Source organism: Homarus americanus, unplaced genomic scaffold (genome assembly GCF_018991925.1).
Source record: "Homarus americanus isolate GMGI-L3 unplaced genomic scaffold, GMGI_Hamer_2.0 scaffold39155, whole genome shotgun sequence".
Lineage (NCBI taxonomy): Eukaryota > Metazoa > Arthropoda > Malacostraca > Decapoda > Nephropidae > Homarus > Homarus americanus.
In genome coordinates, this window is record NW_024737042.1 from 20091006 (window position 1) to 20118411 (window position 27406).

The window sequence follows — 27406 nt, forward strand, 5'->3', positions numbered from 1 at the left end:
CAGAACCCCACCGGAGGAATCCTCTGTGAGAGATCTTACCGCCGAAGACACTTTTCCCACACGCATTTTGTTTCCAAAATTTCTTGCAACGTCATCGGTGTTTTGCTATCCGTGTCCTATAAATTTTAGTCTCTCCTGCAGTGTTCTTGCTTCACATAGGAGATCATCAAGGGCCCATTCTGCAACATTGTCAATCTTCTCTTCATTGCTGCCGCATTTTCTTTATGCTTAGTCTTTGTGTGTGTCCTCTGACTGAATAGATGTGGTATTATTGCCAGTATTTGAAGAGCCAAAGGAGCAAGGAAGCAGTCCTGAGTGTACTCAGTTATGAGGCGAATTATCTACGGAATCATTTCTTTGGTGGCCGCACATTTGGGTGGTTCAAACAGGTTAGCTGGCGACCATCTGACAATTTCTGAGTACATTTCTTAAACTACTACTACTTTTTTTTTCAAAATGGCCTCCATCCTCCCCCAATAGCCATACCTTCGCCACCATTTTATTACCTTAATTTTAAATATCCTAATATATAAGTAGCTATCTTAGCTGTGTTGAGTTAGTTGTGCCGCAGATCTATGCGGCATTCAGTGACTGTAGCCTCATAGTCAATATATGCAACTGTTGTCGGCTTTGGGGCCGATGCTCTCGTTCCCCTGAGGAAGAGCAAAGCCGATCGAAGGAGAGAGAAGGACAGTCGACATCTCATCCAGGCTGTAACATAACTTCTGGGCTGCTGCTTCTGTTCGGATATTACCTCCGCGAGTCTGGTGTAGAAGCATCTTGCTCTTGGTCCCATCCCACCAGAGTTTGTGAACACCAGAGGAGTGAAGCTGCCTTGATCAACGTTCTGAATTCTCTCTCCATATTCCCTTAGCTTGTCGTTCTCGTTCCTCCTGTGTGTAGCATCGAGAGCTAAGTTACGGTGACATGCGGCCATGGGATAAAAAATCCTGAAGTCCAAGAAGGCTCTCTGTCCCAGCGTCCAGAATCCTCGAGCACTGACGTAACACGGGCTTCGTTGGATGTGTTTGAAGTCTTATGTTGGAAAATCTCACCATCCAATGGAAGGAGGGTCGGTTCTACCTTGACATCACGGCAGGTTTCCTTCAACATATTTGCTGTGAGATCCCTTACTTCGTCATGCCTCATACATATGAAGCCCCCTTTCTTGCACACCATGGCATGATCGACGTCATAGGAAGAGCCACACACACATTGGGAGGACAAACCTTCTAATGGCCTACCGTACCTTAGAGCATTGGCATCTGTAAATTCTTGTTTATTAAGACTGAAACCCTTTGCCCTTATCGGCATGTAACAGCATAATGTGTATTATATAAATATTTACCCAAATGTATATTACCAATATATTCACCAAGTCATTCACCGATGTATATGCATGAATGGGTGAGTTGACATCTTCTCTGGCCAGCGAGCGAGGTTAGCTGGGTCAGCGCCTCTCAACAACAACACCTGAGTTGTATCCTGTAAGGCGCCTTGCCTCACAGGATGAACCTGAGAGAGAGACTATCATATCACCTGTTACCCAGTGAACACCTCACTTAAGTGCTCTCCCATATAAGTGCACTAAGACACTTCCCTTTGTACAGAAGAGAAGGTACAATATACTCTCAACTGAACTCAGTACCTGTGAAACTATATTTTTCTACAATAAAACAAAACCAACAAAGTGTTTATTTCAGCCCTGCCACTTATCAAATCAAGAACTAATATATTTATAAATATATATTGTGTGACCAACACACTGGTGGCAAGCGGTGAGACGGATCAGAAGAAGAATCGGTCAAACACTCAGAAACAAACATTACTTCAAGTGATTCCAGTGACTTAAGTGGCATCCTAAGTGAATCAGCAGCAAACAAGCAATTATAAGAAATTTAAGTAGACAGTGGTTATAAGCTCTTGCAAAACGTATACATAGAGACACAGTGGTAACAAAAACATTAAAAAAGTTGCAAACTTAGCAGTTAAACCATCAGTGACATATACTACTGAAGGTTAACCCCTACTGGAGCCGACAGCAGCCGAGCCTACCCTAGTATAGGCTGAGATTACTTCGAGCTAACACTACATCACCGGAGTTTAGGAAGGTTGTCAAAGTGATTCCAGACAATCAAACAATCTCTTGCTTAAACAATCAAGACTCGTCGGTGTGCAACAGAGGACAACCCCAGATCAGTCCCCAGGCTGATCGCACCAACCAAGAGTTCAGCCCCAGATCAGCCCCCAGGCTGATCGCACCAACCAAGAGTTCAGCCCCAAATCAGCCCCCAGGCCGATCGCTTCAACCCAGAGGTCAGCCCCAGAGCAGCCCCGAGCTGTCCGAAGCAAGACCCAAGGTGGATTGCAACAAGACGTGACGTCCTCCCTCCCTGAGAAGGACGTCATCAACTCCTGACGTCATAGCCAGCGCGAGGTGCTACGCACTCTCCACTCAGGAATATCACAAACAATCATTATTTTATAAGCTACACAAACACAAGTGAACTTCAAGAAGTCTTCATATGTGGCCAATATAAAGATATATAGATAAACACATTTAAGAAGTACGTCCTTTACTTACAAAAGGTATATATATATATATATATATATATATATATATATATATATATATATATATATATATATATATATATATATATATATATATATATATATATATATATATATATATATATATATATATATATATATATATATATATATATATATATATATATATATATATATATATATATATATATATATATATATATATATATATATATATAGTACATTTTAATACTTTTGGTAACTAATATATATTTTCTCTTCATTTCCATAATTCATTATAAATAGTTTTTGCATTACTCTATGGGTGGGCAACGTAGTGCGTCTTTATACAGGGAGTGAAGTGATAAATAGTCCTATACATGGACCCTTTTCCAAAAATTTTGGGTATCAAACAGGAAATTAGTGACTCGGACTCTGATAGCCAGTCGTCTAATAATTCACAGGACCGAGTAGCAACTGATAGTGAGGAAGAATTACCACAAATTAGCCGATTAGAGTTAACACCTAATGACTCCTTAGCTAACTGTGAAAATTTCATTGACTCTCAGTTTGAGGATTTACACAGTAGACAATTAAGGTCAGGTAACATTTACCCATTGCCTTCACTAACGCTAGTGCTTTAACTAACACAACAAAAATGGCAACAGGTGGTTCTACTAACACACTGCCTACAACGGCCGGTAAACCGGTAAGGCTACTTCTAAATAATATTAAGGTACAATAGTTTACCGGTGAAGATTCTGATTATACTAGTTTAGCATTTTTGCATAAGTGCGACGATGTAATGGGAAATAACAATGTAACCAGTGACGTAGATAAAATTTCATACGTCCGAAGCCTTATCAAAACCGGTAGTCTGGCAGCTAGAGGTATCTATGCTTCAGCCATTGACGAAGAAACGGATGATTATCCAACATTTCGGGAGCAGTTCATTTCTTTTTTTGGATCGGGCTCCAAAGGAGGTCCACTTTCTTGGTTTTTTAAGATGGCAGAGAGGACAGGTGACACTCTGCTTGCACATAAAGCACAAGAAGCCCAAATTTGTGAGGGTCTCACTAAGATAGATGTCAAATCTTACATGGATTCCTCAAATTGGTTCGATAAAAATGGCAACATATCTAAGGTAAATTTGTACAGAATTATTGAATTTCAACAGTTTATCTTGTCATCAAATGAACCCTTGCGCAAGAAATCCCAAATGAAAGAACTTAAAACGGGGACGAAGCTTGTACACTATTTAGAAGCAATTGCGGAACCCAAGGAAAATGTTCCTCGGGCGTTGTCAGTGGCACCAGTCACCAGCTTTAAAGAACAACCACAGTCTGTCACGGGAACCAAACACAAAAAAATACCTTTTTGCAAAGATAGTAAACGTAAGGGACATACTTCAGCAAAATGCTGGTTTGCAGGACAAGCAGATAAGTCCCCAGCCAGCCAGAGGCAGGATCGAAGGAAAGAATCCTCGCAGGACCTAAGGATTTCAGATAGCCCTGCTAAACCAAGATCTACAAAGGGACATTACACAGTTGGTAAAATGTCTCCAAACACTCCAGGTACTCCGAATAAATGGTGTATAGTACATCAGTCTCCATACCACAACACAGAAGATTGTAGAAATGTACAGCGTATGCGGCAAGAAGTGGAAAATCGAAGGGAGCCATCTATACAGCCTTCTGGGGAAGAGGAGCGCGTCCAGAAACACGATCTAGGATAGCGTCAACGGTTCAAGAAAACAACGCTTCCATCACCGGCTCATTAATCGCCGCGTTAAACAGAGTGGAGGTGTTGACCGTACCAGCGAGGATAGGTAACAATCAGTTATCCCTAGATATAGATACGGGGGCCTGTGCCAATGTTATCTCATTAAAGTCGTTCAATGAACTACAGCGGCGATATCCTCCAAATAAGTGGCCAATAAGACCTACAGACATTCCTCTGTCCGGTGTGTCGGGAATCCAATTATACATAGCGGGGGTAATAACACTACCACTCCGTTTTTCTAGGTCCAGTAAAGCGTTTTTGGCGGACTTCTACATAGTTAAGGCATTTTCTTTGCCAGCGGACGGGTTACTTGGTCTGACCACTCTAAGGCACGTTCAGCCACGAGATCAAACAATCACGCATAATTGTAAAACATATCACGCAATGCAAACTTTACATCCATTGCTTACTTCGGGTGTTCAAGTAATAACTGCCTAGACAGGCACGGGGGAGTCATTGACACAGCAGCACTTAGTTACGGAGTCACTCTCTGAAACTCCACCTGGTGGTTCAAAGGACATTTCGGATGAAAGCGGCCAGAACTGGATTCTAACGCCTGCTGTGTTAACTGGTGTACAACGGTTACATAACCAGGAACTAACTAGAGTCACAGTACGTTTGCCAAATGTGAGTGAAGGAACAGATGTTGTGTGTCTAAGTGAAAGCTCACGAGTGAAAGGTTTGTCACTTGAGTCTACCTTAAGCACTGTTAGAATAGGTAGTCTCACAGATGTCCTCGTTCTCAATAGAACTGGGGGACCCATAACCTTAAGTAAGGGGTTTTGTTTTGGTAATTTCCTTGTTTATGACAAAGCGGTTGTCGAAGAGCCATTAGAATTATCAATAGGTAGTGTAACACAGGGTAAATTGGACGAAAAATCACACATTGTGAATAATGTAGCGTTGATAGCGCCACACGTGAAAGTAGTCGCTCATCCTCGAGGCAAACGTGATCTTTTAGAATTACTCGCCGAATTCAAGGAAATCATAGCATTACCTGGAGAACCCCCAGGTAAAACAACGTTAACAAATCATCATATTCCACTGAAACAGGAAGCTAACCAATCTACATCCCAGCATATAGGCTACCCTACAGCAGAAGAGTGGTAGTCCAGCAAATAGTACAAGACATGGTGGACCAAAAGGTGGTCCAACCTTCTTCATCACCATGGAACTCACCTTTATTTTTAGCTCCCAAGAAATGGAGGATGGAGACCAGTCATAGATTTTCGACGAGTCAACCAGGCAACTGTACCAGGCAGGTTCCCAATGCCTCTCCTAACTGACTTACTACAGTCACAAGGAAAGACAATGCAGTCTTCAGCAGCTTAGATTTACTTAGCAGGTACTGACAAATTCCCTTACATGCGGATTCCCGAGAAATAACTGCGTTTTGCACACTAATGGGACATTTCGAGTTCTTAAGAATCCCATTTGGTCTAAGAAATGTGCCGCTAACATTTCAAAGAATGATAAACTCCTTGTTTTCCGGAATGATAGGTAACACAGTAAGCAAAGATTTACAAAGACATCTAAAGAAGCTATGAGAAGTTTTCACAAAGCTACATTTAGCTGGATTGAAAGTTAAACTTTCCAAATGTGAATTTCTCAAATCCAGAATCCAATTTCTTGGTCACGTAGTGGATGGCAATGGTATACACACAATAGATTGCAAGGTAAAGACGGTGAAACAATTCCCTGGTGCCAAGAACGCAGATCAACTTCGTAGTTTCCTAGAATTATCAGGATACTACCGTTCTTTCATTGAAGGTTATGCCAAGTTAGCATCACCACTCACTAAACTCCTCAAAAAGGACGTGGAGTTTACATGGAATAAGGAACAAGAGGACAGTTTTAATGCCCTCAAGAGCGCCTTAACAAAAGCACCAGTGTTATCTTTTCCGGACTGTACAAAACCATTTACCATGTGTACTGATGCCTCGGGCCTATGTTTAGGGGCGGTGCTCATGCAAACTGATTATCGAGGAAAATGGCGGGTAGTAGCATACTCCAGTCGCACCCTCAACGGTGCAGAAACACTTTATTCCGCTACGCATTTAGAAGCATTAGCTGTAGTGTGGGCTCTCAAGCATTTTTGGGATCTCATTTTGGGATATCCGATCACAGTCCACACAGATCATGTAGCCGTGACAGAGCTATTTAATGGGAAGAATTTATCAGGGCGTTTAGCGCGCTGGTACCTAACCATACAGGAGTTCGCACCCAACTTCAAGCATTTGCCGGGCCTTGCGAACGTGGTAGCTGATTCGCTATCTAGACACATAGCTCCTGTCACGCCACTACCTACGTTCACCCTGTCAGGACGGAATAGTTACAGGATCCATTATGGTCCAAGGTTATATATGCCTTAGAATCGGGAAATGAGGTAAATTTGCCCAGGTTACCTCTACCTCTCTCACAGTTTGAGCTGCGGCATGACATATTATATTGCTCAGTGAAAACACAACAAGAGTCAATCTCTCAAATTGTTATTCCTACATCATTAAAGGAAAACGTTCTTACCCTCTTTCATGATGCACCCCAAGCTGGGAATCCAGGGAGAGATAGATGTCTAACAAAAATTAGACAAAAATATTATTGGAAATCTATGAGGATCGACATCGAGCATCACATTGCTAAATGTTTATCTTGTACAAAACACAAGGGAACAACGATTGATCCCGCTCCAATCTTAGAATACCCGACGCCAGAACGTCCATGGGATACAGTTGCGATTGATTTATTGCAACTACCAAAAAGCCATCAAGGCTCTAGTTACGTACTTGTCTGCGTTGACCATTTTCCAGATTTGTGGTACTCGCATCATTGCCGAACAAGTCCGCCGAATCAGTGGCTCATGCACTAGTCACTCATCTAATCTGTCCTTTCTCTACATTTAAGGTGATACTCTCGGATAACGGGGCAGAATTTAAGAATCAACTCTTAGCTGCTATATGTCAACAATATGACATTACACAAACCATCACAACCGCCTACCATCCATCTTCAAATGGGTTGGTCGAGCGTTGCGAATAAAAAAATTCTTGAGATTCTCCGACATGTGGTGAATCCAATGCATAGTTCGTGGGAGGACTGGCTTCCACAGGTTGCAGCATCTATCAATGGATGTATAAATAGCTTTACAGGCAAATCGCCATAATACATAATTTATGGTAAAGATAAATGCTTACCATATGATTTACTAACAGGAATTCCAAAACCTGTGTACAAAATGGATGGCTATGCCAAGAAACTAATCAATGTTTTCACAAGCATCAATGGAAAAGTACGAAAACACTTAGCAGCCTCACGTGCTGAAATGATCTGCAAGCAACACAAAAAAGCTAAGCCTATAAAATTAGAAATAGGAGACAAAATAATTATAAAAGCACCGGAACGCATATCAAAACTCTCGCCTTAATTCATACGTCAAGTAGAGCCTACTTCAACTACCACCAAGACTGGGTGGAATGGGATTGATCAATCCAGTGGAGCTTGCAGCCACTGAGCACATATTAGCGCAGATTCCAGCAGGTCAGGTGGATACCAACGAATTAAACAAGGTTCAACGGTCCATTACGGCAGAATGGCAGCATGCCCAAAGTGATAAACTGCAACAAGTGTTGCAGCAATTGCCAGGAGGTAGGTACCTCGAGCTGGCTAGTAAAGTTACCGAAAAGGGCAGAAGGTTTCATCCTTAATAAACAAGAATTCACAGATGATACGGTAGGCAAGTGGAAGGTTTGCCCCATGCGTGTGTGGCCCATCTTATAAGAATGACATGAACCACAACATGGCGTGTAAGGGCTCGTTTACACGATTAGTCTCGAGCATGTTTTCGAAGCATGGTAATGAAGCCTTGCTCGGGCAGTGATCGTGTAGACGGCTGAACAGACTGAACACTGAACAGACTAAAAACAGCTAGGGTACCTACTTTTCTATTAGGATATTTAATTTTAAGGTAATAAAATGGCGGCGAAGGTGTGGCTATTACGGGAGGCTGGATGATACGTTAAAAACAATCTAATAATACTAATAATACTATTAATGCTCATACTAATAATATTAATAGTACTAATAATACTAATAAAACTACTACTAATAATACTTATACTATTAATACTAATACTAATACTAATAATACTATTACTAAAAATACTAATACTATTACTAATAATAATACTATTAATATTACTACTAATTCTACTTTTTTTTTTTTAATAACGTGGCAGTATCTCTCATGCAACAACTCTGCAAGTCTGAAACATACAAGACAGAGGATTGGAGGCTGTTTATAGACTCAGGAAAAGACTCTCTGAAAGCTGTTCTTTTACACAATGGCAATCGGCTTCCATCTGTCCCAATAGCACACGCAACAAAAATGACTGAGAGCTATGAAACAATGAAAATTCTGTTGGCCGCTATAGAGTATGAGAAACACCAGTGGAAGATATGTGGCGATCTCAAAGTCATCAGTTTACTACTGGGCCTTCAGAGTGGCTACACAAAGCACATGTGCTTTTTGTGCTTGTGGAACAGCAGAGCTGATGCAGAGCACTATGTGAGAAAGGATTGGCCGACAAGACCAAGAGATGCGCCTGGAAGGTTTAACTGTGCTCACAATCCGCTTGTAGATCCAGAAAAGATATTTTTGCCTCCACTGCATCTAAAGCTCGGTTTGGCTAAAAATTTCATCAAAGCTATGGATCAATTCGGTGCTGGGACTCTATACTTATCTCAGAAACTAGGTGGTGTGGTTTCCGAAGCCAAGTTGAAAGCAGGTGTCTTGAATGGACCACAAATTCGTATACTAGTTAATGATAGCGAATTCACCAAAACATTGAACCCACTGGAGAAAAAAGCATGGGAATCATTTGTCAATGTGTCAAAGAATTTTCTTGGAAACTATCGTGCTGACAACTACAAAGAAATCGTAACAACCATGCTTCAGAATTATCATGCATTGGGAGCAAGGATGTCCTTGAAATTGCATTTTTTCCACTCTCATATTGAATTTTTCCCAGGTAACCTTGGAGACGTTAGTGATGAACACGGCGAAAGATTTCATCAAGATATCGCCATAATGGAGAGCAGATATCAGGGACAATTCAGTCCTAACATGATGGGCGACTATTGCTGGACACTGCAACGAGAAGAGAGCAAGCTGTACAAGAGAAAGAGTAAAGTTCAGAAGCACTTTTAGAACTTCATATTTTGTCATTATAAAGGATTTGAACTTATGTTTTTTGGTAAAATTTTTTATGAGCTTATCTGTGATAGGTTTAAAATTGTATCTTGCATGACGCGATAATGTTACTATATTTACTATTTTTTTTATTCTTTAAGAAAGTAGGTCTGATGGTAGAATGAAACATCCAATTAATATTCATTAATATGAAATAAGTCATGAAAGCACAGTCACATGAGATAATCTCATCTTTTGCACGTCACGTGATGGAATATTAAATATTTGTACCAATTAATTTTTTTATAAAACCTGGTCTGATAGAACAAAACAAATATCAGATTCGAATTCAGCAATATGAAATTAGTTGTGTGAGCATGATCTCATATGTGAACCATTTTGGCTGTTGACCAGTGTAATAATAATAATAATAATAATAATAATAATAATAATAGTAATAATAATAATAATAATAATAATAATAATAATAATAATAATAATAATAATAATAATAATAATAATAATAATAATAATAATAATAATAATAATAATAATAATACTTATAATACTAATACTACTAATGCTACTAATAATAATGCTAATAATACTAATACTAATAATACTTTTTTTTTCTACGTGGCCTCCAGTCTCCCCCAATAGCCATACCTTCGCCGCCATTTTATTACTTTTATATTAAATATCCTAATACATAAGTAGCTATTCTAGCTGTGTTAGTTGAGCCGCAGATCTATGCGGCTGTTGTCGGCTTTGGGGCCGAAGCTCTCGTTCCCCTGAGGCAGAGCAAAGCCGACCGAAAGAGAGAGAAGGACAGTCGACATCTCATCCAGGCTGTAACATAACTTCTGGGCTGCTGCTTCTGTTCGGAGATCACCTCCGCGAATCTGGCGTAGAAACATCTTCCATTGGTCCCATCCCACCAGAGGTTGTGAACACTAGAGGAGTGAAGCTGCCTTGATCAAAGTTCTAAATTCTCTCCCCGTATCCTCTTATCTTGTCGTTCTCGTTCCTCCTGTGTACAGCATCAAGAGCTAGGTTGCGGTGGCATGCGGCCATGGGATTAAAAATCCTTATGTCAAAAAAGGTTCACTGTCCTCGCGTCCAGAATCCTCGAGCACTGACGTCAACGCGGGCTTCGTTGGATGTGTTTGAAGTCCTGTGACGGAGGTTCTGACAGTCCAATGAAAGGAGGGGCGGTTCCACCATGCTGTCGTGGCATATTTCCCTCAGTAGATTTGCTGTTAGATTACTTATTTCGTCATGCCTCATGCATACGAAGCCCCATTTCTTGAACAATATGGCGTGGTCGATGTCATAAGATAAGCTGCACACGCGTTGGGAGTGCAAACCTTCTACTGGCCTACCGTACCTTCGAGCAATGACATCTGTGAATTCTTGTTTATTAAGGATGAAGCCTTTTGTTCTTATCGGTAACGTTGTTAACCAGTTTGAGGCGCCGACCTCCTGCGCTATAACTACTTTTCTTTTCACGTTCTCTGGCACTTGTTACAACAAGTGTTGCACTTTATCACTTTGGGTGTGCTGTCGCTCTGTCGTAATGGACCTTCGAATCTTGTTTAATTCGTTGGTATCCACCTGACTTGCTGCAATTCTGGTCTATTATGTGCTCTGTGAGAGCTGCCGTGAGCTTGACAGATTTCTGATGTTCTGTACGGACAAGCTCTACTGGATTAGTCAATCCCATTCTTTCTGGTCTCGGTGGTAGTTCAAGGAGTGACCTTTCTGCTGGAGTTAAGTAAGGGTTTTTCTCTAGAGTTGGGATAAAAGCGACATTGATGGCTTCTTCCAGAGGGCGGAGGAGGGGTCCGACTTCAAGGGAAGTGCGCATCAGGTAATTCCAGTGATGCTTGTCTCCATGGGTAAATGCCGCAAAAGCCGCATGTGGCTCTGCTATAGAAAAATGAGACAGAACTTGGATTTCCTTAACCTACTCATTCACCTTTCCCGTTACGTACTCGGTCTTGAATTCCTTCGTGCCAATTACCGCACCTAGATGTCTTTGGCCATCCTTTGTTATTTTGACCTCACATCCACCGAACACCTCCATTGCCCGTTCATAGCGTTCTGGCTTCAAAATGAGGACCTCGTGATGTTACCATTCCCACCACTTTTTTATTTCCTCCACCTTTCCTGTTCCAGTTAGGTCATCAGCGTATGCCACTTGCTTGACCTCAGTTGTTTCAAATTTTATTTTGTGTTGGAGCATGGATCGGCCTATTGCGTACATTGCCATTGCAACAGGGTCCCCCTGCGTTGTTCCCTCGGTTGACTGTATGATGGTATCACCTCTTAGAGCCTTGTTGTTTACTATATAAAGGTCTGATGAATTCCTATAGGAGTTTTCAAAATACATTGCTAAGCTTGGACACTTGATCTTGATGTTGTTCAGTGCGGCCTTGCGGTTAAGTATGTTGAATGCGTTTGAAGCGTCAACCAGGAGAACGGCCTCACAATCGCGCTGCTCAAATATCGTTCTCATGGCGTGAATGGCAGCTTCCCCGCCAGCCTGCAACTTTGCAGGTTCCCTTTACCACCTCCATTATGCATTTTCCGATGATCCGCCTCAGCTCTTCCCCCACCTCTATAGGCCTACACCCTGGATTCTTATCCAGAGGAATGAGGCGGCAGGCCGTCAGAGCATGGAGGTGTTGGCAGCACGAGGATGCCAGCTTTCTTGCATGGATGGCAAATGCTGTGCAGAGATCACTTGCTTCGGGGCCAAACTTGTTAGTGCTGAGGATGACTCTCCAACTGTTTGCATCCAGACCTGAAGGGCCTGCACCTCCCTGAGTCTTCAGTGCCTTTTTCCACACCATCCCTCCTCTTATTTTCTCGAACAGGACATCATTTGGTGGGATATAGGTACCGTTGAACCTGATGCCTTCGTCTTCACTTGCAGGACTATGTTTTTCTTTCAGTTGTTTTTATGTCTCTCTGTTTATTGGCAGAACCCCACCGGATGATTCCTCTGTGAGAGATCTTACCGCCGAAGACACTTTTCCCACACGCATTTTGTTTCCAAACTTTCTTGCAACGTCATCGGTGTTTTGCTTTCCGTCTCCTATTAATTTTAGTCTCTCTGGCAGTGTTCTTGCTTCACATAGGAAATCATCAAGGGTCCCATTCTGCCACATTGTCAATCTTCTCTTCATTGCTGCCGCATTTTCTTTGTGCTTAGTCTTTGTGTATGTCCTCTGACAGATTACGAATACTAATACTACTAATAATACTATTACTAATATTTCTAATAATACTAGCAATAATACTAATAATACTAATACTAATAATACTATTTTTTTTTAACGTGGCCTCCAGCCTCCTACAATAGCCACACCTCCGCCGCCATTTTATTACCTTAATATTAAGTATCCTAATACATAAGTAGCTATCCTATCTGTGTTGGATTAGTTGAGCCGCAGATCTATGCGGCATTCAGTGACTGTAGCCTCATAGTCAATATCTGCAGCAGTTGTCGTCATTGGGCCAGAAGCTCTCGTTCCCCTAAGGCAGAGCAAAGCCGACCGAAGGAGAGAGAAAGACAGTCGACATCTCATCCAGGCTGTAACATAACTTCTGGGCTGCTTCTTCTGCTTGGAGATCACCTCCGCGAGTCTGGCGTAGAAACATCTTGCACTTAGTCCCATCCCACCAGAGGTTGTGAACATCAGAGGAGTGAAGCTGCGTTGATCAACGGTTTGAATTCTCTCCCCATGTGCCCTTATCTTGTCGTTCTCGTTCCTACTGTGTGCAGCATCGAAAGCTAGGTTACGGTGACATGCGGCCATGGGATCAAAAATCCTCATGTCGAAGAAAACTTGCTGTCCCCGTGTCCAGAATCCTCGAGCACTGACGTCAACACGGGCTTCGTTAGATGTGTTTGAAGTCCTATGTTGGAAGCTCTCATCATCCAATGGAAGGAGGTGTCGGTTCTACCATGACATCCCGGCAGATTTCCTTCAACATATTTGCTGTGAGGTCCCTTACTTCGAACTAATACTACTAATAACACTAATACTAATACTAATAACACTAATACTAATATTAATACTACTAATACTAATACTACTAATACTACTAATATTACTAAATACTGATAATACAGATAATACTGTTAATACTAATAGTACTAACAATACTAATACTACTGTTATGCATGGCGTAATGTACAATGGTGCGTTGCGCTGTGAGTAGTGAATTTTTGTTTAGGCATGTTACCCTAAAGTTATGTAAATATAATATTTCATATAATGATGTGTGAGCAGGGCTGGTCTTTCAAACATTATTTTTTTTCTGTGTGTATGTAAGTATTTTTGCAGCTTAATGTGGGAGTGGTTTAATATTAGTATTAGGTTTGTAGTCCCCTGGAGGATGGAGCAATGTCAGTCATTGGCTGGCCTTGGAGGTGGAAGGACTTTGAGTTTGTCAGTGGTGGATACCTTTTCAAATCAGGTTTAGCTGATTATTAACTATTCAGTGCTGCTCAAATATTATATATGGGTTTAAAGTGCAATCAATGGTGATATTACAAAGTAGTTTATTGATTATTTACTGTGCATATATTAGTGGTTTACTCAGGATTACGTTTATTCTTTATTCTCTTGATTTAATTTATCTGTTCATGATGGAACCTACACATTTATTATGGTAATTTTTTGGTTATTAAATTTTATTTAAACCTTTTATAATGTGTATAATTCCAAACCTTCACTCCTGAACTGTTGGGATAAAGAGGGCTGTGTTTGAACCCAGGGATAAGATGTGCTGAGGTGCTAATTTGTTTTTTGTTTTTGTATATTAATCTTTAACGTAATTCCAGTTGATAAGTTATGGCATAACACTATTAATACCGAAAATACTGATAATGATAGTGATAATGATAATAATAAAGGCTTCAACGGATTAAAAAGCTTATTTTGGGTAGATGTGTTGAGCTAGTTAGTGTACGAGCACTAGAGGACCCCCTCTATCACCCCTCCCAGAGGGGTGATCGAGAATCCCGAGTCATCTAAGTTAATAAAACTTGGGCTACACTAGCAAACTTTCCATAAATCTTGAAGTCGTTGCAGCAGTCACCCCTAATACCTCTACCGTATTCTATGAAGTGTCGATGTCATTTCTGGATGCGGCTCCCTCGCTCTGCCTCAAACATTACACATTGGGCGAATGATGCAGGAGTATGGAAGGGAGACAATGTAGGACCGGAACTGTCGTACACTAGCTCAGCACATCCTTCAAAGACTTCATTATAGTGGACTGTGCCTTACTAGTTATGCGAGCGCTACTTCTCAAGGAAGTCACGTTTACTTCAATCGTGTCCAGTATGGCCAGGTGATGTGAGTAAACAAACCTTGAAATTTACCATTTATACCTCAGACTTAGAGTACAAGAAAAGAAACATGGGACAGTACATGTGTTCTTCAATATGTTACTACAAAACATGTCCTCGAGCTTGACAGTCACAAGCTGATGACCATTGTGACGGAGTTCTGGATCACTGAGGATCCGTTGATGAAGGAAGTAACCCAAGCGTCACACATGGTGTGACTTCTACGTGTTGGTCTATGGACCTCTGACAGAAGGAGTTAATGTATTTCCATTGTCCCTCTTCTTTGACCAGGTCAAACGACCTTGATCAGAGGAAGGCGAGGAGTCCCGCTCGCGAAATTTTTTTCCTGAGGGCTTCCGTCATCTAGAACAAGCGGCACCGTCGCAGTGTTTGAAGCGAGGCATCACTGTACACCCCTTAAGAAAGAGAGAATAAGAGACAATCATTCTTGCTTGGCTTAATATTGCATATCCTAACGTAATAGATACTAATACAAACAAATAATAACCTAACCTAACCTAGCCAGCACGGCCAAGATAGAGCGAATTCTTGCTGTTGACGTAGGGCGCTGACTACGCCATTCCGCCACCAGTTGATTGTACAGTTGTGCCGCGCTTCAAACCCTGCGACGTTGCTGCTTGTTCTAGATGACGGAAGACCTCAGGAAAAAATTTTCCCGTGCCGCATGTCCTCTCAGTTCGTGCGCACTCGTTGCGTGGTCCGGAATCGCCCTCTCAATACCCCGGCCAATGATCAGGCCAGGTGAATAGAGACTCTTGACTTCTTGAAGGCGACGCCCTCACGTATGTGCGCAGTGCCACCACTGGGCAGAGAGGGGGAGGGCGATCATAAACTGACCATGCAGGAATGTAAACTGGACCCAAACGGTGATCATCCGCCTTGTTTTTCGCCAAGGCCCGAGGAGATGGTGCAAGTGTAGCTTACGAAGTGAGTAAGGGCTCTGATCTGGGATGTTTGAAGGCCCATCGCCAGGACGATCAGGAATATTGCCTTGTGAAGGGTGTCCATGGGAGGGTGGTCGTTCATGAAATGTAAAGAGCTGAGAAGGTCCATAGTCCGTTGGACTGACCCTGAAGACTCTTCTCGTCTGGGGGAAGGTTGTTGGCAAAACTGCCTTCTCTTAACCAGTTGGAAGGACCGTTGGTCCAATGCGATGCCACAGACGTGGAAAAGTGGGTCGGCCAATGCTTCGACATGCCGATATCGTTGATGTAGATCACCCCTTGTCGTGAGCTTGACACGACAGAAAGTCTAGCACGTGGGAATCCGAGATTAGAAGGGCATCTCTGGCGTGAAGGAATTCCCGGAAGGCTCGCCAGTTTGACTGGTAATGCCTCATTATGGAGGAGCAGTGGACATCCATCATGTCCTCAGCTACTCGTGTGGAAAGCATTCGTTGTACAGGGTGCGGAGAAACTCCACACGTGTAGCTGTAAGGATATCTCTAGTCGTCCTAGGACTTGGTTCTCCAAGCATCTCCCAAGGACAAGCGGGTTGTAACACCACTTGAGGAGTTCGAGGCACCATGGCTGGGCCGGCTTTATTCGTTGATGCACCGAACCGCCACCTGTTTGCCCATGTCGCTGACATAGGGATATCTTCGCGGGAACATCCATACTACCTTCAGTTCTTTGTAGTTTATGTGTCTGTATCTGTTTGAGGTGGTCTACACATCCTGGACCTGCTGGCCCAGGATAGACTGATAGTCTCACCCATAGTCCAATGTGTCTGTGGTCTTGAGCTGGAGAGTAGGCTGGGTTTCAACCACGTCCGGAGTAGGGTGCGAAGAAAGTCTGGTGTTGGTAAGAGAAAGTCTCTCTCTGTGGTGGGAACTGAAGTTTGTCTGCCCTCGAGGGATGTCGATGCCACAATCTTACGAGGGTAATACTTCCTCTGCATAATTCAGCGAACTCAGCAGACTTTCTCCGTTTTTTATCTTCGGAGAGGCGGAAGGAATGGTCCTGGTGTCCCACTCTATTCCTAGCCAGGTCAGACGCTGGGTAGGTTCGAGGTTGACTTTTGCAAAGTTCAACTTAAATCCCTTGTTCTCCGCCTCTTTGATTGCTGTTGTGATCGTGTTGGCAGTTTCCTGCTTGGAGGTAGCCATCACCAACACGTCGACTCCCTTTCGTGTTAATTCCTGGCGAACTTGGTAAATATCCGACAGAACGAAAGGAAGGACTGTGAAGGACATGACGTACAGACCCATCTGTAAGGAGAATAACTTGCGGTATCTCTTGTGGATCGGGACGTGCCAATATGCGTCTGCGAGGTCGATCGATATCAGTTATGCCCATTGTTTAGATATAAGCGAATCTAGGAGACAGTCAGCACCCTGAACTTGTGTGGTGTTCTGTACTTCTTCAGGCGGCTGAGGTTCACCACCAGGCGCTCTCTGTCCCAGTTCTTTTTGGGTACTGTAAAAACTCGGGACCGGAAAGCAGGTGTCGATGTTGGTTCCACCACCCCTGTGAGAGCTATGTGGGCCACCATTGCTTGTATCGTGTACTAGTGCGGTGAGGAGAGCGTGGTCGCTGTCGCTTTACGCCTGGAAGTGTCCTCCACAATTACCTTCTTCGGTGGAGTCTTCGCCTTCCAGAGAAAGTGCTCTTTTCGACTCCTTTTAGGAAGCTGCCCTGACTCACCAGTCATTAATGCCTCGATGATACGGTCTCAGGGGGCATCTGGTTGGGCACCCAACGTAAGATGTCATATCTTAGGGATGAAGGACGGTTTGTCTGCCATCCCCTTCTCTTGGTCTCCAAGAGCGTGGACCACTGAGTAGACTGCGTCAGTGAGTCTGGCCTCCGACACCTGTGCGGGTCTCTTGCTTCACGACGTTGGGAACATTGCAATGACTTGAGAAGATATGACCCTGGCGTTGCCTTCACTCACCGAACACGAAATGAAAACATTTTCTGCCTTCTTGTAGATGGCTTCTCCATTAAGACCGTTTGTGGTGGTGTAGGCGGCAAAAATACCCTCCTCTGCCTGGTACACATTCCATTACTGGGATACCAGTGTCCAGTTGACGGAGCCTTTTGGAGTCACATGGGAGTACTGATCTTCTGTGAGGGTCAAAGGACCCTTGAGTGAGGTGATTCTGGCGTGCCAGAGCGCCTCTTGAGTTTCACTGGAATTGGCTGTGGGATCGACGCCGGGACCTCACCTTGACGGCGTAAAACTTTGAGTTGGGCTCCGGGGATCGCGTGGATGTCCCTTCTCCCACGTAGTCGCTGGAAAAAGCCTCCTACGGAATGAACTCCTCGTCACTGGCCGACCCCGTGGCCCCGGTAGTAGAACTAGTGGGGTAATGGGGTGCAAATTCCCCCTTTCTCCGTGAGCGTCTGACAGAATCCAGGATTTGGTCACTTTCTGAGGGGGAGATCCTGAGAGAGGAGGCTCTCGCGCGCTGATACATCGGGGTTCAACGTGGAAGGGCTTCCCTCGGCTTTGCCTAGGAATAGACCCGTGGGGAAGCAGACTCTATTCTGTTACCGACTGCCGGTTGACCTGGGTGGTGACGGTGTTGGAGCCGAAGGTGGTCTGGCGTCATCAGCAGAGCCCTCTTTTTCTTGGTCTTAAGGTTTCAGCATGAGGAACTATATGCCCAGTGTGGGATCCTTCCACCACAAACGAGGTGCCTTGCGCTTGGAAGCAGATTAAGCAGCTTATCTCCATCTGTCTTTAATTATAACCCAATCTTTCCTGGTTTTGTCTACCGGAGAAGAGTACTTCGTGAGGGACGTAAGCCACACTTCGAATACTGTGCAGGCGAGGGGATCGAAACAACACCCCCCCTCCCCCCGACAATCAAGGGGTGTGGATAGAGCAGCAATTATGACCGTACGGGCGGAAGGAGCTGCGACAGCCTTTCCTTGGCTCTTAATCGAACGAATATCGTGGTTGTCCTTGGTCGCTCGAGGAGAGTAGTCTTGCCAGTTGTTGATGTTCTAATTACCGCGCCACCACCAAATCAGGGAGTGGTATCAGAAAACAAAAAGGACATTCTGTGTGTGTGTGTGTGTGTGTGTGTGTGTGTGTGTGTGACTCCATATAGTACCTCACAATCCTCCCAGAGAATAGACATGAAATGGCTTCTTGCCAGCTGTTCTCGGGTACATGGCACCCCCTGATACTAAGCTCACGAGGAAGCGGCGCCAGAAGTCACTGCGGGCAACCTGTGAGGTGTGTGACTCTATAGAGCACATCACGATCCACCAGGAGGCCGGGCAGGAGTAAAAGGTAAACATATCAAAAACTATCGATAAAATCCGACTGTGATTAACGTAAAGATTAAACCAAACACAATGTATCCCAGAGAAGGATGGGAATACATGTACTCACTGCCAGTAGTTACCTGGAATCACGTGGTAACAGTGAAAAGCAAACATCTATTCGTTACCACAGGTGGGTGAAAACTGAGGCAGAGCGAGGGTCGACTCGGTCGAGTCCTCCAGGGAGCCGCTTCCAGACGTGGCGTCGACTCACCATAGAAAACGGCATTGGAATTAGGAGTGACTGCTGCAACGACTTCGAAGTTTATGGAAAGTTTGCGAGTGTAGCCTAAGTTTTAGTAACTTAGATGACTTGGTATACCCGATCACCCCTCTGGAGGGGTGTTATAGGGGGTCCTCTAGTACACTACGGAGGCACAGTGCACTATGTAGGGGGTATTTAATTTCATTTATATTTTATTATGTATTTTTTTTTTATTCTTGCTTCTAAGTTTTATTTTCAAATTCAGCTTCTCAGAGTAATTTTTTTTCAGTTTCTTACTCACCTTATTGATTCCTTCTGTTATCTATTTCTTAGTTACTTTACTTATTATTGTCTTCTACATATAACCGTTAACCTCTTAAACATGTGGTCGCGTGGCGAGGTCTAGGGCACGTGGGTTCAGTTGTATTTAATGTTACCAAGATATGGGGAAGAAGCAAAGGTAATACTGCTGGAAAAATGACACCCCAACATACTGTACAATAAAGATGATTTATTAAACATGAAGTAGAGTACCTGACCACTTTAACAGAACATAATCACTTGAAGCACTCCTTGGGGTTCTCTCAAGACTTGACCAAATTAACGTTAATACTGATACAAATTACAATGACCACTTGGCCTTACTTCAACGTCAGCAAAACACGTATTCAACTTTGACAGGACCAATGTTCAGTCGAAATTAATACAGATTACTGATAAAATTCAATGACAGTGACACACAACAAAGAATGATCGTCAGCCCTTCAATTACATTATTACTCATACCAATACTTCATAGCACTTCTCAAAACCCGTCACACGACTATTTATTCGTGTACAGTAATTATTATTACTCTCTCAATGCTGGGAATTTAAGTTACTCTGGCACACACAGTTATCACGATTCCCTAAGTCAGTGATACAACCTTACCTCTCGTCTCTTATCAATATTAGACCTGTTAACGCTCCTTCGTCACAGGATACATCGGTATTTATTTTCCTGAGATGGAAAAATTACGGATACATACAGAATGCTGCCACAGGCTTAAGCCACTTGTATTCAAAGCACAGGCCGGGCGTTTACACTCTGCGATGCTGCGGCCAGGCTCCCTCGTGTCCTGGGTTCGACCATATGTCTCACAGATACGGCCGCACCCGTAGGCCTACGACTCTCGTCGGGCGCCATCAACTCAAGATCTTAATCCGGTGAATTAAAGACATCCTGTCAGACATCTTATCTGCCACTGGCCACCGCTTCTCGGCAGGTCCAACACCACACACCGGGTCTGGTTGACGAGGGAAAGGCATTCAGAATGAACTATTCAAACTGCCCTCTCTCTTTTATGCACCCTGTGTTACCACCACCGATACTTTTACATACATATTCAATGGTCTCAGTTACGGTACACCTCGGGCAGTGAAAATTAGGCTATGGGCTTATATTAATCTCCTAAATTTAACTCTTATAATCTATTCAGTGTTTGAGCTTGCAATGCAATTCTTAAATTGACGTCAAGTACATAGGATGGCAATCACACTTTGGGCAGAGTCAGCAAAGCACAACCTTAGGTCTTCTCACGATTATAGTGTTACCTTTCAGAGTTCTTGCCCGATGACCGATTCTGTCTTCAAGATTAATGAGATTATTTAATAAAATATGACAATAATTTCAATACACTCATCGGATTCTGTGAGGCCTGTCAATCACAGAGATATAACTTCAGTTTTGAATTTCTATATCGTAACTTCACGAAAGACACAACATTGATCAGCTGCTTGTTTAGCTGCCAAAACACACCATATCAATACAATTTACACTACACTTAAAGATAGATGAATCTTTCAACATATATTCAATACATCTTGAATGATTCAGCTGACTTAAGGCTACTCATACAAGTTACATCGTAACAAGTCTCTCTCGAGGAGCAACCCATTAGTTTCACACATGTTTTGTGGACGTCGGAACATAATATGAATAAATGTAGATTAATATAATAGATGTGCAATTGTGACCATGAAAACTAAAATAATAATAATAATAATAATAATAATAATAATAATAATAATAATAATAAGTCAGTAAAATTGTCGTACAGGTTAAAACAAAAATATTGCATCGTATCTAGTGTGAACTCAGTGTAGGTTCCAGGAGGAATTGATTCATTTTTGATTTTTCAAAATTTGCCAGAGTTATAGATTCTGATTTTTTTTCCTCGTTATTCAGTACTATGGAGAATTTCGATATTAAGGCGTTCGTAGTAGACCCATCAGTGGAGAATTTTGGCTTATCATTATGATGTAGACTTGTAGAGTACAAAAGCTCCACTAATAAACAGGACATAATGAATTCAGTCTTAAAGACATTAGTTCGAAGAAAATTAATTCCAGACATCATTTTAGAGACAGATTTGTCCTGTGCAAACAGACAATGCCGCACCCGCATTGTCTCAAAGAGTCTCAGGAGGCATAGATAATGGTAATGATAATGATAATGATTCAATATCAACTTTAGAATATCAGATCAGACATAAATAGTTTGAGTAAGAACAACGCCGTGAGCGTTAGAAAAGCAACGCCAGTTTTATTTCAAAGAACGAAAATTTGAATTAATACGACAAGAATGACCCTGACTCCTTTTTTTTTCACCACATATGAGAAACTTGCTGTTTATCTTAACTGGGAAAAACAGATTAAGTTGTTCTGGTGCAAACCAAATTAGTAGGTAAAGTTAGGCAAATTTATGCCAGTCTTAGCACTGAAGCTAGCATGAATTATAGGGTTGTGAATAATTGCATGTTACAGGTATATGATCAGGTAGCAGAGACTTGCCGTGTGACTTTTAGGAATCAATAAAAGGCACCCAACACCACTTACTTGGAGTTTGCAGATGAACTAAACCATCATATCGAAAAAAATGGCTCTAGGCAAGCAACATTACTTCACTTGAACAACTGGAAGAATTAATTATTTTAGAATAATTTAAGCTTAAAGTTCCTCCTGAAATCCGCCTGTATCTAGACAAGAGACGTACACGAGGTCATTACAGCCACTAAATTAGCAGATACGTATACACTGACTCATAACGAGTCCTTGATTCTAAGCGCTTTGTGAAGGCTGGCTCATATAGTTCGTCTCCTGGAGATTCAAGTGATTTCCGGAAGTTAAAAAAAAAAAAATAGTGAACCAAAACATGATTATAATACTAACAGTCATTCAAAGAATGCCACGTTCATTTTGCATGAGAGTTGGACATCACATTACTGATTTCTGAAATTCTAACCGCAAACGCTCTAAGTGATTTAAACCCAAACCTAATTCACAAATTAAACCAAATATGGATGTTCAGGTGGATTATTTTTATATAGTAAGAATTTTAAGGAGGCTTCAGATCAAATAATGTCTAATAAACCAGAGAAGCCTAAATCTGTATTAACTGTCAATGTTTTATATGTACCTAAATGCCTGGACCCATTTAAAGATTTCAAATTCAAGGGCACTCTCATTAGAAAAAAGTGACTAACCCAAAGAAATTGTAATTTTAAGAGACGCGGGTGAGGACGTACTCTTGCTGGACTTGTCTAGATATCCTGTCATACCTAGGGCTAGTTTATACAGTACTTTCAATCAGAATTAGTTCACGGTGACAGGCGTTCGTGAAGGACCAATGCCTGTTCAGGGTGTAGACTTAATTCTAGGGAATGATATTGCTGAATCATTAGTGGTTCCTCAACTTATTGTTGTCAAAGAACCTACTAAAAAAAAACAGTAGAAATAATAAAGAGAAGACTCTCATTTATTTTCTGCTTGTGTTGTGACCAGGTCCCAAGCTGAGCAAACCTAATTCGGATGGCACAGACCTGACTGGTGTTCCTGACTTATTTGTATAGAAGGAAGAAATTGGAAATTTACCTGCTTCTACTGATGATCGTATTTCTGTGCAGCAAAATCATTCCACCCTTCCACCTTGTCCACCATAATGTCCCATATTTCTAAGAATTTTTTGCACCCCCCCCCCCCTTCCCCCCCTTCAAGAACGGAGTTATACTATTTAAATCATATATCACTGAGAAGGTATAGATCTATTGATGGGCTATTTTCACTGAAATAGTAGTTCCTCAATCATACAGAAATATGATAATGGAGCTCGGTCGTGGTAAGGTAGCGGGACATTTTGGGGTTAACAAGACCTGTGACAAATTTCTTAGGAATTTGTTTTAGCCTCATTTAAGAATTGATGAATCTAAATTTATCAGATCTTGTAATATTTGTCAGCTTGCCGAAAACCAGAAAAGGACGCCAATATCTGTTAACTGTGATGTGTATCATTACCAGATATTCAAAAGCAATTCCTATGAGTAATATAAAGTTCGAAACCATTGTTACGGCTCTCTAGCAAATGTTCACCAATCATGGTATCACCCGCATTGTACAGTAGGGTAATGGAGGAGCTTACTGTAACGCAATATTTGTCAACCGCTTATCACCCATAATATCAAGGAGCCCTGGAAAGATTTCATCAAACTTTTAAAAGAGCTTATTGCCTACTCTAGAGAATGAGAATGATTGGGATGAAGACAGTGATTTTGTTCTTTTTGCTATAAGGGACAGTAAAAGAAAGTCATTGGCATTTAGCCCATTTCAATTGTTGTTTGGACGAGAGGTAAGAGGTCCATTAAAAGTTTTGAAAGAAACTTAAATTAATAAAAAGAATATGTCCACTTTACCAATTAAATACGTTGAAGATTTTAAGACAAAACTTTCAAAAATTCATGATTTTGCTAAGAAACACCTTAAAGATTATCAAACCAACATGAAATAAAATTATAACTTAGAATCTGTTTATAGGACCTTCAGTCATGATGATAAAGTTATTGTCTTCTTGAAAAATCATTCAAACCCTTACAAACAACATTTAGTGGACCTCACACTATCCAGAGAAAAGTAAATGATCTAATTATATTATTAACATCCCTGGTAGAAGGAAATCTTTCAAACTTGTACTGTACATATAAATCTTCTTAAGGCCTATCATTCAAGGGCCAATGAGTAAGACCTGGAGAATAAACCACAAGAGTCGAACCACACTTCCATACCATGTCCTTCTGATCCTATGTCTATTCCAGAAGAATACATTCCTTTCGAGAACCCTACTATACTGTATATCACAACTTTACTTAGTTTTTTACTTGTCATACTTCGCTCAAAAACAATGTGATCAATTAATAGATACTGAGACTGTTTTCACAAATCTGTACAGCTATGCCTGGTGTGTGTAACCTGAAGACGCGTGACATCAAGTTAGTTGATGGGGCAGAACTTGGGTCCATTAACGGGTCCACAGATTTATTTTTTATTTATTATTATTTTTCTTCGGGGAATAGTCCACCGGGGCACAGTTCATCGACCCACAACGGGGCCTAGGGAGCAAAATATAAGAGTAAAAATAAATTAAAAATAGAAAAGAAAAAGATTGTTTTACTAACCTAATACAGGAAACAAAAAATTACTGACCTTTATGGGTCTCTTTATTGAATGAAAAGTTAAAAATATGTAATCCTAACGAAACATGTTTTATAAAATACTGTTATACACAAAGGAAACAAAGTTATACAATCCAGACACTAGCTATGTACCAGGCAATAGGATAAAGAAACATCCTTTACAAATGCACTTCTATATATAATCACTTGACACATTTAACACCTCAAACCACAGAAAGTTTCTCTTGTCGCCTCAATCAGCCCAGTGTGCACTCACGATCACAAAGTATTAAACACAAAGGGCTTAGTCTGGGAAAAAAGAGAATACCCGGATTTGTCGTCCAGGCAAATTTTGTTGACTCATTCTATATAATTTAAGGGTGTTGAATCCAAATCTGCTGGGTGCCATTTTGTCACCGTTGGGGAAAATAAAAGATTCAAGATGGCGTCCAAGATGGCCGCCGAATACATAAATTTTGATATTTCAACCTTAAGCATCATAGAATAATTACATTTTGGTTGATTCATGGGTTTTCAGGGACAAAGAATGCAACACAGATGCTTCAGAAAAACTATTTGAAATATATACAGCTGTAGTCCAAAATGGCTGAGAAAACAATTGTGAGGGATATTTCTGCTTTCATTCATAAGAGAAAGTGTTGATTTAGTGACCAAGACTAATTACATACACTGGAAATAGATATATTCACATATGATCTTAATCTTTTATACACTAAAAGGTTACTCCATCTTATTCCAGACTCTGTAAAGATCCATAATATCATAAATTACAGGATCCTATATTTCTAATATATTTATACACTCAAATATTTTATATTAATCAACACTGTCATCATTGCTTTCATCATCTTCCTCATTAACATCAAGAGTTGTCATGGTTCTTTCATTGGGGCACACATTTTCTGCATGACAACAGCAGAACATGGAGCATGATAGCAGGGCAGCAACGCAACTACATCGAGCAGTTGAACATGGCAGATTGGCTGAACAGCTGCACCTGATCAGTTTCTGGATAATGTCTGGTACTGGTGACACATCTGAAGGCAATGAAACTGGAAGCAGAAGTTTGGACGCCTGATCACTTGGCCATCCGTACTGCCTTGGGTCATGGTTTGGTGGACCAACTTCTAAGGCTGCTCTCCAAATTATGGTGTGGTAGCGCGCCCTAAGCACATGTAGTTCAAATACTACAGTTGTTGGAGGCAAGCATTTCAACTCAGGAGCTGAAGTCAGCCTTTTGTTGGACATTTTGGATGTCCAAACATCAAATCGTACAGTAGACATACCATGGATGACCTTCGAGTTATAACATGCTGCTACAAATCTGATGGCTTGAAAGACAACCTCTGTTATCTCGGCAACAATTTTCCAAAGTTTGTCAAGACGATAAAAAGATTTTAAAGTCTGTATGGCGGTAACCTTGCCAATGCCATAGAGATGAGAGGCGGTGTCACATCCAGAAAGAGCGTGTGCTGACATTATGTCATCAACAAGATCGCTGTGCTTTTCAACTGTGGCCTTGATGTCAGTGGTGGATCTTGAAGGACTAGTCCCCTCCATTAACATTTTGCAGGTTAACTTCTGTGATGAGTAGTAGTGCATCAGCAGCACAAACACATCCGTGTTTTCATGTCTGGTTTACGCATGGCATTACCCAACTGAATCTCTTTGGGTACTGAGTCTCGGCCAGTAGAGATGAGCGTTCTACCATTCTGTGGAAGAAGCTCGGCATTCTCCTGTAGATATTGATAGACAAGATCTATCAGTTTCACTTTTTCTCTTTGACTGTCAGCACAGCATTCTGAGGGGGTAGTTATGTGTTTAGGGTCAGCTGATGGCGCCGGCTTGCATTTTTTCCTGCTCTTGACATCCTCATTGCATCTTTGATACTGTTTGGGTAGTACCTGTCAAAGATGAGATAAACATCAGTCTTCTGCAATATGTTACTGTTACGAACCACGCCATCTATTGTCATGATCTACCTACCCAGCACTATTTCATTAGCCCAAAGCACGCGGACTTTACATACAATCAACACATCACCCGTTCACGGCCCACGAGCCATGACTTCATAACCGCTGACCACCAGGTTAAAGTAGTCCTAGACTACACAAAAGCTGTTCAACGAGTTCCGTTGCCGTGAACTCTAATGGGACCACCTGTATGGTGGTCAGCGTTTTACCAAATCCGGTTTCTGAAACACGAGCCTGGTTAAACATCGAACCCACGCTCACGAGCCTACTGTAAATAGGTAACGCTAGCCGCTGACCAGACAGCAGTACTAGACTTTGTTATATGGCAGTGAACTCTATCGGGGACTACCCGTATCACGTAGGTGGTCAGAACCACGTTTACCAAATCGTTTGAACACGAGATCCATATATATTTATTTAAATAAAGCACGCAGACTTCTACATACAATCAACACGGCGCCATAAGCTCGTTGAACAGGCTTTGTGTGAAATAAACAAAGTCTAGGACTGCTTTTGTATCCTGGTGGTCCAGCGGTTAGCG